Source organism: Felis catus, chromosome E1, assembly GCF_018350175.1.
Source record: "Felis catus isolate Fca126 chromosome E1, F.catus_Fca126_mat1.0, whole genome shotgun sequence".
NCBI classification, from domain to species: domain Eukaryota; kingdom Metazoa; phylum Chordata; class Mammalia; order Carnivora; family Felidae; genus Felis; species Felis catus.
Genome location: NC_058381.1, coordinates 54,925,406 through 54,940,026, shown reverse-complemented (window position 1 = coordinate 54,940,026; position 14,621 = coordinate 54,925,406). Strand labels below are relative to the sequence as shown.

Genomic DNA, 14,621 nt, shown 5'->3' with positions numbered 1-14,621 from the left:
AACACTAGGGAAGAAACGAAATGGTGCAAAATTGCCACGTGATGTTAGAGGATGAGGGAAATGACGCCTTCCCCACCACCGATAACCACTAGCGGACATGATTTAGGGGAAGACCAAGGCTGAGAGCCGCAGGCCTGAGCCCCCACCTTCCCAGGCGGGGTCCTGCAGCTACAGAACCTCTCATCAGCTTCGGAGCCTCTTCCCAGCACGGACACATGTGCTCGGAGGCCAGCGGGGACAGGAGCGGACACTCTCTGGGCAGACACAGTGGCAGCAGCCTCCGCACGGAGTCCTATGAACGGTAGGGGTCCCAGGAAAGATTTGGGGGTGGTTTAGCTGTGGGGCCATTCGGGAGAACTTCCCTTTCTAAGGGGGCACAATCTCAGAGCCGCCCTCTCCCTTGGGCAGTCGGTGGCTCCCATCAGTCTGCCTCTTCGTCTCCAGAGCTCAAGGCCCACGGGGGTCTCTGGGAGCACCTCGCCCACTGTGGGTACCCCTCAAGGGTGGCCAACAGGCCAAGGGGCTGGGCACCGAGGGCCACACAGCAGTTAGTGGCCACATGACTGGCTGGTGATAGGAGGGGGGCTGACAGTTGGGCGAGCCTGGAATGAGAGGGGAGAAGAAACCAGCACCTACTTTGGGACGAGTGCTTTGTCTCCAGGGGGTCAATGTCTTCGGGATCCCCGAGGCAAACAGACCACTGTGCATGAGAGGCAGTGGGGGCAGGGCGGCCAGGAAGGAGGATGAAGCAAAGGAAACATCTGGTTGCCCAATCTGGCCCGGACTGTTTCTCCGCTGGACTCCCCGAGACTGCCCGCACCCCAGCCTCCTCCTGCCCATCTCAGGGGAAGCTACTCCAGCATGGCTGGACCCTCCAGGGTCCCAGGCAGCTTGACCAACCTATATTCCAGCGCATTCCACAGTCCCAGGGTCGCAGTCCATCACCAGCTGGTCGTGGCCTGTAACACGCTCTCTTGCTTGGCCCCGGGCATGCTGTGGTCTAGACTGAGCGGAAACTGTGGGCGAGCAGAGGAGTGTCAGTGCTGGCCAGAGGCCCGAGAGTGTTCTCTGTCCCCCAGAGGGCTTCCTGGCCACAGAGCCCCTGCTCCATGAGGGTCCTCTGTAGAGAAGGTGCCTGGACCTGTAGAGAATGTCTGCACCTGCAACCTAGGGTTTTGCAGAGCTCAGCGGGCGCATCTACCTGGGGCCTGCTCCTGGCTCTGCCCCGAGGGCAGCCCTGGGGCTCCGCAAAGTCCCAGTCGTAGGGACGGGATCAGCAGCTGCGGGAGGGGACGTGGGTCATTCCTTCATCTTCGACCTCCTCCATCGTTCCAGGCTGCAGTCAAGCCATCCCCTCAGAAGACATCCCTGCCTCCTCCAGGCCCCTCTGAGCCCCCTCCTGCATCCCCGGCCCCTGCAAAGTCTGGTTCTGGGTTTGCTCACCCACGCTGGGGTGACACTGAATGCCTCCCTTCTCATGGTAAGACTCCATGGGCCCCCTGCAGGGCCCCCGCAGCCCCAGGTTCATGTGCCCACCATGTTGCCCAGATCTGGGGACAGGTAACAGGGAGGCCAGGGCACCAGGGCCCCTCTCGTCCTCTTGCCAAACTCCATCCTCAGGAAGAAGAAAGGGCTGGAGCTTAAAACGGTGTGAGCATGTGATCATCCATCCAACTGAGCACTTAAGACTTGTGCCCTTACCCTAAACTACTGCTCAACAGAAACTAGGTGCGAGCAGAGGCCAGCGGCCTGCACACCGGGCAGGGAAGACAGGGGCAGCGTCCAGGGCTCTGTGACAGTCCTCTGCCAACCCCCCCAGGGACACACAAAGCTGGCAGGTGGGTAGGGGCAGCCTCCCCCAGCACCGGCCTCGTGTGTCTCCTGAATCACAGCTGATAACCTGGGAGGTGGGTGCAACAACCCCAAGCTCTGTGGGCCATACTACACCTGTCGAGTGGGTAACTGCTCGGGGCAGGGGGAGAGTGAGTCCTAGAAGGCAGTGGAGGGCACCAAACTGCTGACCCAGGAGTGTAATGGGGAAGAGGATGTTGGGCCCCCGAGTCCTCACTCCCCCGGCCTCCCCCCTACCCATCACCACCTTCTGCTTCTTCCTCCTTCCTCTCCCAAGAGCAGCCCCAGGCCTCTTTCCACGTGGAATGACACCAGACGAACCTAAAACAGTCTCTGGGGGCTCTTGCCCCTGCGCTGACAGGGGGTGGGTGGGGGTGGGATGAACCTGCAAACCATCCATTCAGAAACTTCTAAAATTGGCTTGGGAGGGGGCACATTTGGCCTCGAGCTTGAATATCTGAGTGTCTGACACTCTGGGAATAACCCCAACTCAGGAAGGTCAGACGCTTCCTGAAACACACGCACACATACCCCTGTAACCACCTTGACCGCTCCACTCCCCCCACCCCACCGCTGCCACCCAGCTCATCTGTCCGTCACACAGCAGCCTTCCCACAGGCATTTCCGGAAGCTGGCAGAATGTGTGTGTTTCAAAGGGCCACCTCAGGCCAGCCCAGAGCTCATGGCACCTTGCCGTGGGTGAGCGCGAGCTATAGACGCGGCCACGCCTGTTCTGACACAGCAGGTGAGTGTTACACGCGCCGCCCGTCCGCAGAGGTGAAGCCAAATGTGTTGCCTCAACTTGCCTGCGCCTCGTGTGTTCTTTTTAATTTCTTTCAGGTTTTCTGTGCCTCCCTGAGAGCCAGAGAGGTCTGGCCGTTTCCATTTTTTGAGTCACTTAGTATATTACAAAATGAAGAGAGTCCAAAAGAGGATTAAAGAAAATTAGACATTTAACAATTCGAGGCTTTTGACATGCAGCACACGCGCACGCACACGCGCACACACATGCGCGCACACACGCGGCAAGAAATTGAACTGTTCCTCAATTATGAGCTTTATAAAAATATTAACTCACAGTGTGGGCTGGCGGTGGGACCCAGGTGCAGAGCAACGGGAAAGATACCTTCTCTCCTTCCCAGCAGGGGATGTCCCATAAACTGTGACTTTAAGAGCCAACTCACTTAGCTCGAGCCCCGCTTCAGGTGAACCCCACTTCTCTCCCTCTCCCTCTGTTTCTCTGCTCCTCGCTCACTTGTGCCCTCTCTTTCTCAAAAGAAGAAGAAGAAGAAGTAGAAGAAGAAGAAGAAGAATTGACCATATAGAACTTCGGGGCTCCTGGGTGGCTCAGTCAGTTGAGTGTCCAACTTCGGCTCAGGTCATGATCCCACGGTTTGTGGGTTTGAGCCCCGTGTGGGTCTTTGTACTAAAAGCATGAAGCCTGCCTCAGATTCTCTGTCTCCCTCTCTTTCTGCCCCTTTCTTACTCACACATACTCTCTCTCTCTCTATCTCTCTCTCTCTCTCTCAAAAATGAATAACCGTTTAAAAAATTTTTTGAAAGGAACCAACTCACTTAGGAATAATGTCAATCCTATCCAGATGGCCAACAGGCACATGAAAAGATGCTCAACGTCCCTCCTCATCAGGGAAATACAAATCAAAACCACACTCACATACCACCTCACGCCAGTCAGAGTGGCTAAAATGAATAAATCAGGAGACTATAGTTGCTGGCGAGGATGTGGAGAAATGGGAACCCTCTCGCACTGTTGGTGGGAATGCAAACTGGTGCAGCCGCTCCGGAAAACAGTGTGGAGGTTCCTCAAAAAATTAAAATAGATCTAACCTATGACCCAGCAATGGCACTGCTAGGAATTTACCCAAGGGATACAGGAGTGCTGATGCACAGGGGCACTTGTACTCCAATGTTTATAGCAGCACTTTCAACAATAGCCCAATTATGGAAAGAGCCTAAATGTCCATCAACTGATGAATGGATAAAGAAGTTGTGGTTTATATACACAATGGAATACTACTTGGCAATGAGAAAGAATGAAATCTGGCCTTTTATAGCAACGTGGATGGAACTGGAGAGTGTTCTGCTAAGTGAAATAAGTCATACAGAGAAAGACAGATACCATATGTTTTCACTCTTACGTGGATCCTGAGAAACTTAGCAGAAGACCATGGGGGAGGGGGAGGGGGAAAAATTATACAGAGGGAAGGAGGCAAACCAGGAGGAGTCTTAAAAACTGAGAATAAACTGAGGGTTGATGGGGGTTGGGAGGGAGGGGTGGGTGGGTGATGGGTATTGAGGAGGGCACCTGTTGGGATGAACACTGGGTGTTGTATGGAAACCAATTTGACAATAAATTTCCTATTAAAAAAAAAAGGAATAATGTCAATCCTAAGTTTGAAGAAATGCTCTAACAAAATTGGGTTCTGGTAATGGTCGTACAACTGTAAATTTACTAATAATTATTGAAGCACACATATAAAATGAGTAAATGTTACAGCATGACACCTAAATTTTTAAAAAACAAATTTAAAGCCCGTTGTGGCTATGAGCCCACAGGCCTTCTGTCCACCACCTCCCCACCCCCATCTTGACCTGTGTATGTCCTTCTTCTTGATTTTTTATTCCCTCATCTGCCCCAACCTCCCTCAGATCCTTCCTGGCGCTGACCAGATGTTAGCATTTCAAAGAGCTGGTTCCCTCCTTCCTGTAAAGTGAAAGGAAACAGGGAAGGCTGTTAACGAATCAAGTACCAAAGTAGCTAAAAACTTCCAGAAGAGGGAGTGGGTGTCTCTATCTCTCCCAAGGAAGCGAGGAACCACGTGGAGTAGTGGCCGGGCCGCTTGTCAGCAGTGCTGAAGGCAAGATCCGCTGCCCTGGCCTGGCCTCTGGTATGCCCAACTCACTCCTATCTGGCTCCATTGCACCCTGAATCCCGACACCTTCCATGCTTCCACTCCTGACTGCACCCACCTCCCCCCCACCACCCGCCACTGGCTGCACCTTGGCTCTATCCCAGCCCGGCCCTGCCTGTCTGTTCTATCTCTGGTTGGCCCCTGGGGACACATGAGGGCCCTAGAGAATGAGGTAGTGGGGCAGGGAGTGAGCACGGGCTGGAGAGAGTAGGGCTGGGGTAGGTCCGATGGCCAAACCTGGCCTTAGAGCAGGCAGGCTGTTGGACCAGGGAAGTCCAACAGTCCTGGTCCTAATTCCCAAGGTGGCTGGAACTAGGGAACACAAATCAGGCAGCGGGTCCCAGCAGGCCAGAGGCAGTGCAGTCTGCTTCCAGTAGAGAAGTTGCTCTCCCTAGAACCCAGGTAAATTCAGAACTGATGGGCCGAGCAGCCCTTATCGCCACCCAAGGGTGGTTGTCAGAACTGCCGGCTTTCTTGGACGGTAACGTTGTTCCTATCTCTGCAAACCAGGAAGTGGAGAGGTTTCCGTGCACACATCCAGGCGTGTGGCATTGATCCTTCCAGATCCTCCAGCCAATAGACCAGGAGCGAGGGGAAGGCTCCAGCCCTTTGGAAAGAAAGTGTGGGGGCTTCTGAGAAGCAGGGGGTCCCTCTGTGGTGGAGGAGGGACAGAGGGGAAGGGAGGAGGGGGAGAAGTATGGAGAAGGGAACAGACAGAGAGCCCAGCTCTCAGACCAGGCCGCACAGGAGGGCTGAGGGACGCTGGAACTCAGGCTCTGGGGTCTCTCGGGTGCCTGGTTCCCAGCCAGTGAGACCCAGGGGACGCTCAGATGCCCAACCAGACGGTCAGCTGAGGCTCACCTGGGACTGCCCAGCTGCCTGTTAGGTTGAGTAGGCTGGTTATAGAAGAGGGGCAGGGCTGAGGCTGCAGGTGAGGGAGGGCAGCAGCCTCACCTCTGGGACTGAGAAGGCAGAGGCCGGAATGCATCAACCTCCCTGCCCTCTACCGTAAAGCTCTGGGGTCAAGGCCCACGTACCCTAAGGCTCCCTGCTGACAGGAACTCCCTTCTGAATGTGTGTTTTGGCCACAGTTGAGGAAGAGACCCAAGATGAGACCTTCAGTGCTGCGGAGTTTCCAGCTCTAGAAAATAGGAAGCTTGGCTTTTGCGGTGGGCGGCTTCAGGGGTCCGAGTACATGAGCCTGTCCGTGCAGGGAGGGGATGGGATGTGGAAGAAACAGCGCTTGGGGGGCCCGTCAGTGAAGCAGAAAGAGGCGTAATCCTGAGACAGCTTTCCAGCCCTACGGACCGCATTGGTTTATGCAAAAGCTGGGGTTCTCAACCGTGGATGAACATCAGACTCGCCTGGGGAGCTTTTTAAAAAAATACCCATGCCCGGGCCACCTTTCCAATCTCCTTCCCCTTTTCCCCACCCAGGTGCACCTTGAGGTTCTGACTCAGTTGGTTTGAGCAGAGCCCTGGGACTGCCCGCACGCGCTGAGGAAGAGGGAGGGTGCGGGAGGTGGGATGCTGCAGGACAGAGCAAGAAGTTTAAGACAAACCCTGGACGCACCCAGGAGCAGAGACGTAACACAGAAATCAGCTGCGCATTTGATTTCAGGGAGCCACGCTCTAACCCCTGGATCACCAAAACTCTCTCCACAGACAGGGCGTTTGCACAAGGGAACTCGACGTAACAACAAAGCCCCAAGGCTGTGGGATCTGGTGTCCCAGCCCCAACCCTTCCGCAAGATCAGACCCACAGAGTTGGCTCTGAAAGTAAATGGATGCTGACCGACAGTGATGACGAGCGGGGACTCTGGGTCTCACGGCCTGACTTTGACTCTCAGTCCTGCCACTGACAAGCTGTGTGATCTTGGCTGAGTTATTAACCTCTCTGAGCCTCAGCTTGTCCACCTGTATGTAAGACGGGGACAATGATGGCACTACTCCCCAGTGTCCACGCTCCATAAAGTTTTGAGGTTGCTGTCTACACTGGCTTTATCACATCACCATCATCCTGCTGTGTTGGGGAGGGGGGCGGGGGGGAGTGAAGTGAGCCTCAGCCTGTGCCTCTTCCTTAATATCCAAAGCCAACAGAACAGCCTTCCTGGTCCTCACTCTTCTACAGAGGGCTAGGACATGTCCCTTCAGGTTGACTGTTCCAGCCAAGATCTGAGACACCGCCATGCTCCTGAATCCACCAGAGGGCACTCTATGCCCAGTTTATTGGTTTATTTGACAGCTACTTAAGGACTACCTACATTGTACAAAGCGCTGGTCCCGAAGATAGGGACAAGAAGATAAAACCATGATAATTCTCCTTTCTGGGGAGTTCAGAGTTTGGTGGGTAGCACATAAAAAAAGACAGGAAAACAAAGAATTGCCTTAAAAGGTAGAAGTGATACTCAAGTCAAGGCAAAAATCCCAGTGGCCAGGGTGGGAAAGGGCCTCTCCCTTCTATCAGACACAAGAAAACAGTGCAGACAAGTGGTCTGGGGGTCCTGGATCCCAGCTCTGTGACCCTGCCCACATCAGTCAGTCCCATTTGATTTCTGTCCTCCAAGAATTCTGGGAGAAGGATGAAGAGTCCTTGAAAATTCCAGAAGGATGTCCAGCCTGACCCCAAAGAGAGCCTCAGTCCATGGGACGACAGGCCTTAGGTCATCTGGCTCCTCCCCTTTCTACCTCACACACCCTGCGCCCCAAGGCAGTCCCCAAAGGGTGACCAGGTGATTGCAAGTTTCCCCGCACTGTGGGCCAGTCACCCAGCTGTCCCAACGCTCCCAAGCAGCCTTCACAGGACCCTCAGGGGAGTCAGGAGTCATAGCTTATCTGGGTTTCCACCACAGGGCCCGAGGCTTGGTTAACTGTCACAGCCACTGGGGTCCCAGTTAGGAATACAGATTTCTGGGGCTCATCTCAGACCTCCTGCATCCAGATTCTCCAAGGCTGGGACTGGGAATCTGTCATTTCAACAAGGTGCCCAAGATGATACCTACAATCAAACAAGATTAGGAAGCTCTACCATGCAGAATTGGGGATGCTTGGGATTCTACTTGTGCTCAGAGGCGGGGGATAGGCTAAGCTAGATTAGGACAGGACAGGACAGGACAGGACTGTGCCTTGCACTTCCCAGCCAACTCCATAATATTTGCTGAATGACATAAGCCAGTGCAAGTGGACTTAAAGAGCTCTCTGGCATGAACGTGTGCAGGGTACAGAGACAGGAAGCCCTACAGCTTCCCCCAGACAGCCTCTGGATTTCCCTTGGCTCCCGGAAGAGGTCGGGGACATGTCCCATCCAGAAGGAGGGCCTTGGAGTCCTGGTGAAGAGTTCCCTGCTGCACTCACTGTGCCTCTACATCCTTGAGCATCAGAAGTAATTGTTAAAGCATCGTGTGAGCAACAGAAAAGTATCTAATGGTTGTGGCAGTCCAGATCCTTTCAAAGCTGTGTTATGAATAGTTCAGGGAAAATTTTTAAAGGAGAGAAAGAAGGAGAGAAAGAAAGAAAGAAAAAAGAAAGAAAGAAAGAAAGAAAGAAAGAAAGAAAGAAGAGAGAGGGAGGGAGGGAGAAAAGAAAGAAAGAAAGAAAGAAAGAAAGAAAGAAAGAAAGAGGGAGGGAGGGAGGGGAGGGAGGGATGAAGGAAGAGAGAGAAGGAAGGAAGGAAGGAAGGAAGGAAGGAAGGAAGGAAGGAAGGAAGGAAGGGGGGTCTGAGTGACTCAGTCAGTTCAGCTTCCAACTCTTGGTTTTGGCTCAAGTCATGATCTTATAGTTTCATGACTTTGAGCTCCCTCCCCCCCCCACCCCCCCCACCCCCGGTCCCTTGGGCTCTGGGCTGGCAGCATGGAGCCTTCTTGGGATTCTCTCTCTCCCTCTCTCTCTCTCTCTGCCCCTCCCCCATTCACATGCACTTTCTCTCTCTGTCTCTCTTTCAAAATAAATTAATTTTTTAAACTTTTTTTTTAAAACTTAAAAGAAAAAAAAAAGAATAGTTCCAGCACAGGATGGGATGGCTCAGGCCACCTTTGTGTCACGGATGAGGTTGTGGCCGGCAGGATCCCGGTTTACAGCCTGGCGGGTCCCCCCGTCGCCGACTGTGGGTTGGGAGGAGGGACTGGGAGACCCCAGTGAAGAAGAAGTAAAGCCCAGGAGAGAAGGTGGAGATGACGAGGTTAGGGCCTCTCTAAGGATTTCAAGATTTAAAATCTGCACGTGGAGGAAGGTCCTAAAGGAATGACCCTCAGAAAGATAAAACACAGGGAGGAAACAACAACAACAACAACAACAAAAAGATAAAATGCAGAACTTCTAGGATTAATGTCAAGATTCTTCCAAGAAGCCCTGACTCTGTTCCCAGGTCCCCCCCTCCTGGCTGGCCGAAGGGTGGTCAGAAAACCTTCCCTGGTCATGGGACAGCTGAGGCAGGATGGCCACCTGAAAAGGCATTTCCTTGGCGTCTGGTACCCGGGAATGCCAGGGTGGGGGACCTCCCTCCCACCCTGCAAGGCTGAACTTCCTTGAGGACCCCGATGAGCCAGAAACCAGTCAGGAGTAGCTGTCCCTCTTGCCCTCCAGTGGGAACACGACACTGCATTTGGGTGTTACCTCCGGCTCGTGTGTCCTAGGAAGACAGGATTCTCCAACCTCCTCCCAGGTGGTCTTGGGCCCAGACGGGCTGGTGCTGCTCACTCCTGGGGGTGGCTGAGGCAGCGGTGTCTCTGTGCCCCGAGGTGGGGAGGTGCCCATGGCTTTTATGGCTTCCCTAGGGGACGACTGTGGGCCCATGGTGACATCCAATCACAGCTCTGTTGCCTCATCTGGGATGCTGGGGGACAGATGCTTTTATTGAAACATGAAAGACAAGAAAGCACACTGTCTAAACAGAGGGACTTCACTCTCCCCATTTGCTCCTTGCCCGCCCACCCTTGACCCAGATCTGTAGCCCATATCTGGGAAGGGGGCACACGGATCTCAATGTTCTTGGCCCATGGACAACAGATAGTTGTCGCCGCTTATTAATGCCATCTGCTTTCCTAGGGGTGGGGAAGAATCTCAACCTGGTGCCAGGGAGACTCAGCCCCCGTGTGGGGGTGCCCCATCGTCCGCCCAAGAGAACCAAGACTGTGTTTGTGAATGATACGCTCCACGGCCTCTCCCCAGGGCCCTCTGCATTCCTCAAGTGGCCTCGGTTACTGTCTGCGCTGACAGGCCCACCCCCTTCCCACCTCGCCCAAGAACCCCTGGTTATTAGGGGCCGAATTCCCTCCCAACCCTATTCCCTATGGTGAAGTCCTAGTACCTCAGAATGGGACCTGATTTGGAGATGGGGGTCTTTACAGGAATAAGGTACAGTGAGGTCATTAGGGCAGGACTTAATCCAGTATGACTGGTGTCCTTATAAAAAGGGGACATTTGGACACGGAGACACACATAGAGGAAAGATAACGTGAAGAGCCACAGGGACAAGACGGCCATCTGCAAGGTCAGGAAAGACGCCAGGATGGACCCTTCATTTGGGGGGCCTCGGAAGGAGCCAACTCTGCTGACACCTTGATTTCGGACCTCCGGACTCCAGAACCGAGAGGACAGAACACATTTCTGTTGTGTAAACCACTGGGTCTGTGATGCCTTGTTAGATGGCCCGCACAGATACACCAGGTTCCCTGCCCACTGGTCCCTAAGGGGAAGGGAACTTCTGATGACTCAGACCCCCCCTCCTAACTTCCATGACCCTGACCAAGGGAGAGATGCTCATCCAGCTCAGGCCGCCCCCTCCACTCCACCCTGGGATCTGAGACACAGCCTCTCCCACGTGAGCCCCCATCTCCCAACATGGGTACACAGATACTTGCACACACAGGGTGTGGCTTTGTCCTCGCAGTCTGAGAACAAGACGGCACGTGATGAGATGGTAAAGTAGCTGCAGAATTCACGCAGAGGGTGGACAGCCCCTCCCAGAGATCCCCGGGGCAGACGTGTGGCTGAAGTGCCCCGGGAGGTGGGGTTCACGGATCCCCGAGGAGGAGGGAGAATTGTGTGCCGGAGTTCAAGGTGGGACCTGACGTTCATGAGCGTGATGGCAGGGAGCAGCCTTTAATAAATATTGAGGAAGGACTGATGAGCGAATGAATGAGTGAGTCAGAAGTCATTCCCACGTCTGTATTCTCTGCAAATCTAACTCAGTGTCCTCAGAACTGCAGCTACAGAGCAAGGTTGGGGTGGGGAGTGGGTGTGGAGGGGGGGTCCCATGCACCTACATGCCATGAACACACTCTGCCTTACCGGGCCCTCCATCTACAACCTCCTCAAAAGTCCTCCCAAGGGGAGAAAGCTCTGGAAAAAAAAAAAAAAGAGAGAAAAAAAACAGAGGCAGGGTGAAAGCTGCCTATTTTTCTCGGAGGGCGGGGCGTGAGAGGTGCGGCCAAGGACCGCTGAGGTCTGGCGGTTGTGAAGGGTGAGCACTGACAATACCAGTGGGTGGGGTCCCGTCCGGGGAGGGGGGAATGCTACAAGGTGAGCTCACCTTGGGGTTCCTTTTCTTTTCTCAGATCAATTTTTTTTTAAATACACAATTTATTTTCATGGAGAAGGAAAGAGGAAGGGGAAGGAGGGAGGGATAGAAGGAGGGAGCAAGAAAACAGTGAAAAGTTCTCCTGACCTTCACGAGCCTGGCCCCGGTGACCCACCCCCTCCACCTTACACTGGTATGGGGACTTGTGACTCTCTGTTTTGTTTTTAAAGTTTATTTATTTATTTTGAGAGAGAGCATGAGCAAGGGAGGGACAGAGAGAGGGGCAGAGAGACAGAATCCCAAGCAGGCTCCGCGCTGTCAGCTGGAACCAGGAGTCGGACTCTTAACCGACTGAGCCACCCAGGCGCCCCTGACTCTTTGTGCAAATACAGGTAGATATGAATCTCTATGAGGAGGGGCCACTGTTAAAACCTTCCCCTCTAAGTATGGGATTGGATTCTTTTGGAAACTCTACTTTGTGTGGGGGACGGGGGGGCAGATGCTGCTGGAATCTGATGCCAACATCTTGATGTTGAGGCCATCTTGATGACCACCCCCAAACAGCCCTGGTTAAGGAACAGAACGAATCTTCTCCAGCTGGGACTGATTTATTTCTGTCCTTTAAACCCCTGCTCCCCTACCTGGCCCCCCAACCTCCATGTGTGTGCACATGTATGCTTGTGTGTGTGTGTGTGTGTGTGTGTGAGAGAGAGAGAGAGAGCGCCTGGTTTTTGCCTCCCCTGTGGAGAGACTGAGCCCTGCCACATCTGGTTGGCCCCCAAGAGTCCACATCTGAACCCCAGCTGACCAGGATGCTCCCCTAACCCTCAGACCTGACAGCCCCTGGGCTCAGTTGGTGGCCTCAGCCCACTGCGTCCCCTTCCCCACCTCCTCTCCACCCCTGAGGCTGCCTGACTGACACAGACACATCCTGTCTCTTTCTGGTGCCCAACTACCGGCTGCTACAGAGGAACACCCGAGTTCACCGAGTTTCTCTGTCCCTGGTCTCCGCCAGCACTCACATCAGGGCAGGGGCCAGAAGGTGTTTGCACAGCGAGAGGAGCAGGCTGGTCACCATGCTGCTCAAATGCTGTCAGGCCAGCGGTCACAGTCCCTAGGTTGGCCACAGGCATCTGTAAACCCTCGTGGAGAAGGGGATCCAGGAATGCTGTCCCAGAGTCCCCGCTGGCAGAAGTCCCTGCTCAGGACCCCCTGCTCTGTGGGCAGCAGGTTCCATGGCCACTGTAATACCCCAGGGGAGTGTTTCTCAACCCAAGCCAGTGTGCCCCCAGGTGACACTGGGCAATGTCTGGGGATATTTTTGGTTGTCACAACTAGGGGGATGGTGATGATACTGAGTATCTGGCAGGTGGAGGCCAGGGATGCTAGCATCCTACAATGCACAGGGCAGCACCCACCACAAAGAACGATCCGGGCCCAATGTCAGTGGTTTGAGGCTCAGAAACTCTGTTCTGGAGGCAGCCCAGAGGCCGCGATGGTGCTCCCAGTGCGCGGGGCCCCATCGCACCCGGCAATGCAAAAGTAATGAGCCCAGCGCTCCTCCCGGAAGGGATTCCGCCTCGTGGGGACAAAGACCTACTTGCCTGGGCCCCGGCTTCGTTCAGGGCCCAGAGACACCGGGATGACCGCGACAGGTATTGGCCTGCGTCTGGGGCCGAACAGACCGGGAGGGCACAGGAGAAAAGTTCACAAAGGACTGCAATCAAGGGAGGGGAGGCTGAGCGGAAGCAGAGGGTCTGGGCCAGGCCCCCGGGCTGGGGAGGGGCCACGCTACCGCCCACTCCCCGCTGGCGGTGGAAGCGGAGCCAGCCGGTCGGGGCCGGCTCGTCCCGGCGGAGGGGGATCGGGTTGCAGGAAGGTCGGGGCGGGGCGCGGGAGGCGGCCTGGGGTTGGCTGGGGGCGGCCCCCGCGAGAGTGACGTCAGAGCCCCGAGTCGGTCCCCACCCCCACGTCCCAGCACGCCAGGTGGGTTGGGTGCGGTGGCGGCGGCGGCCGACTGCGTTCGGGAGCCGGCGCCTTCTGCCTGGAGCCCCGGAGGGCAGGGCTGCGGCGGGAGCGCTCGGCTAACGGCTCCCTAAAACCTTCGCAGGCCTCCGGCACCCCCGGCGCCGTCGGGTGCTGAAGCCTTCGTGCTCGCTCTGGGCGGCCGGGTCAGAATCGGGCGCCCCCGGCCATGGCTTGGAGGGGCCTGGGGACCGAGCGGAAAGCCACTGGGATTCGGGCCCCCGCATCTCTGTTCCAGGAACAGCCCTGCGTGCTCCCAGTTCTGCGCCAGACCTTGAGGACGCGAGGGCGCGCCCTCAGCACAGCGTGTGTTTTGGGGTCACCTCTCAAACTGCCGGGGGCCTCACCTCCACGGCTTAAGCAGAGCTGGAGGCTCGGGGTCCATTTTACAGATGAGGAAAGTGAGGCAGAGTCAGAGGAGCCAGTAAGAGCCAGGTCCCACCTGAGGAGCGTGGAGCCGTGTTGGGGGGCGGGGAGCGGCCGCTGGTGGAAGCGTGATCCACCTGCCTAAGGCCGACCGACCGGTACGGATCCAGGAGTGACCCCGCTGCCACCACGTCCACTTCAGCCCTCGCGTCTGACTTGGCAAAGGAGGAGTTAGGCTGTGAGTCCCCATAGTTGGAGCTCTGTAAACATTTGCTGTGGACTGAAAGCAGTTCAATCCCCCCCTCTTCAGCGTGGTTTCTTGACTTCCGGTGCCCCAGGTGACCCTCTGAAAACCTGGATTGACAACCGCTGCTGGGGGAGGTCTGTCCGTCTCCTTAGCATCCCCCTCCAATCCAAGCAACCCGCTATCCCAACCTGCCTGGGACCTTTGGGGGACAGCAGAGAAAAGGGAAGGTGGACCCTCTGGAGGACAGCATTCAGCGAAATCTGGCCTAGAAACCATTGTGTCTAAGCAGAAAACACTAGACGGCTAGCTCCTGGAAGCTCTGCCGTGGCTGTGACTTTCACAGAATGAACTTGAGGAGCTAGAACACTAAAAACCAACTCGGGGTATTAGTACTTCCGTTTTACCCTTGAGCAAACGCCCAAGGTCACACAGCTACTTAAGCAAGCAATGGGATCCGAAACCCATAGCTGTCTGATACCTGGGTCACGCTCTCTTTGTGGAACTGCTTCCGGCTGACAGGGCAGTTGGTTTCTGGTCCTCATTTCCTTCCCTGGACCTCTTTCATTCACCCGCACCCCACAGAGGGGTCCACCACCCCAGCCTCCACCCGTTAGTATCCGTTTTTCAGTGAGAGGAAGGTCAGAGCCGCGCCCTCAATCCAAGGGTGAGGGTGAGGTCAGAGC

The 14,621-nt window shown here is 55.3% G+C and overlaps 1 protein-coding gene across 7 annotated transcripts in view; it reads right to left on the bottom strand.

The window, feature by feature from the left end:
* CD300A (CD300a molecule) overlaps positions 1-9,609 on the bottom strand; it is a 49,485-nt gene extending 39,876 nt beyond the window's left edge. For 2 of the 7 annotated variants that reach the window (XM_011289340.3, XR_006589279.1), the window contains exons 1-2: positions 9,395-9,609; positions 901-1,016 (exon numbers count right to left, since the gene is read on the bottom strand). The gene's annotated coding sequence lies outside the window, so the exon portion shown is untranslated. The remainder of the gene's footprint in view (positions 1-900; positions 1,017-9,394) is intronic. The other 5 variants (XM_019818205.2, XM_019818206.2, XM_006940551.3 and 2 more) reach the window with 4 other exon arrangements.
* Between the last annotated feature and the right edge of the window lie 5,012 nt (positions 9,610-14,621).